Here is a 1,037-nt window from a genome sequence, read left to right as displayed (position 1 = left end):
GGCAAATGGCCACCAAGACTAGTATTTTCCCACCAAGTGTTTGAGTCCCGAAAATGCATCCTAACTCTCTTCATACAATTTATTTTTCAGACCATTTAAAAAACAATCCCCTCCTCCCCTGCTAGAAAGTCAATATTTACCTCTGCTAACTTTGCTCATGTTTTAATCTACTGGACTGTGTTTACTTACCCTGGGACAGAATTCAAATACAGAATATATCCTCAACAGGATCCTATTCCCCAATAGGATCTTAAATAGTTTTAGTTCTTAGAAGTTGGGGTGGGATATTAGGCCCCTGAGTTTTCCATAAAATCCCATCCCGGTCTTTTATACAAACTATCTTCTATAAGATGAAAAGCAGAGGACATGTGCAAACCTCAAAAAACAAAAATTAATGAAGGTTTAGCTGTAAATGACTGTGCAGGGAGGACAAGGACAATTTGTGAATTCTCTCCCCCTTGCTCTATATAAAAATACATGGTTTAATGTGAAATGACAGACCATTAAGGTCAGTACCATGTGGGCATTCTATACTGTACCTTTCCCTCTTTTCTCAGCAGGCAGTTGTGTGTGTAGATGTTTAGAAATGCACCCAGAACAACTTCCACTATTACCCCAGATGCTCAACACTTATTCTCCGTCTCTTGGCCTAAGGGAGCAGGTCTTCCCATGTTATCCTACTGAGATACAAGCCAAAGTAGTATCAGTAAATTGGGATATATATATATATATATATATATATATATATATATACACACACACACACACACCTTTCCCATAAATCAGACTTCCAGAATTGGGGTGTGTATTTAATCAGGGACGCTGATTTGTCTTCGTTGAAATAAAGGCAGGAGTGGCACAGAAGCAAGGAAAGACTATGACTCATATAGCTGCCAAGATGGTCTTTGCGGTCTGAAAGCAGAAAAGGTGGAATCTGGCTTAGAGTAAGTGAGCTGCTGACCAGTGGTGACATGTAGGAGCTGCACGGGGGTGCGCCCCCTGACTGGTTGTGCTCCCAGTCAGCGAAATCAGCTGCA

Source organism: Gavialis gangeticus, unplaced genomic scaffold (genome assembly GCF_001723915.1).
Source record: "Gavialis gangeticus isolate Ggan-Ray unplaced genomic scaffold, GavGan_comp1, whole genome shotgun sequence".
NCBI classification, from domain to species: domain Eukaryota; kingdom Metazoa; phylum Chordata; order Crocodylia; family Gavialidae; genus Gavialis; species Gavialis gangeticus.
Note: the sequence above shows the minus strand (reverse complement) of the source record.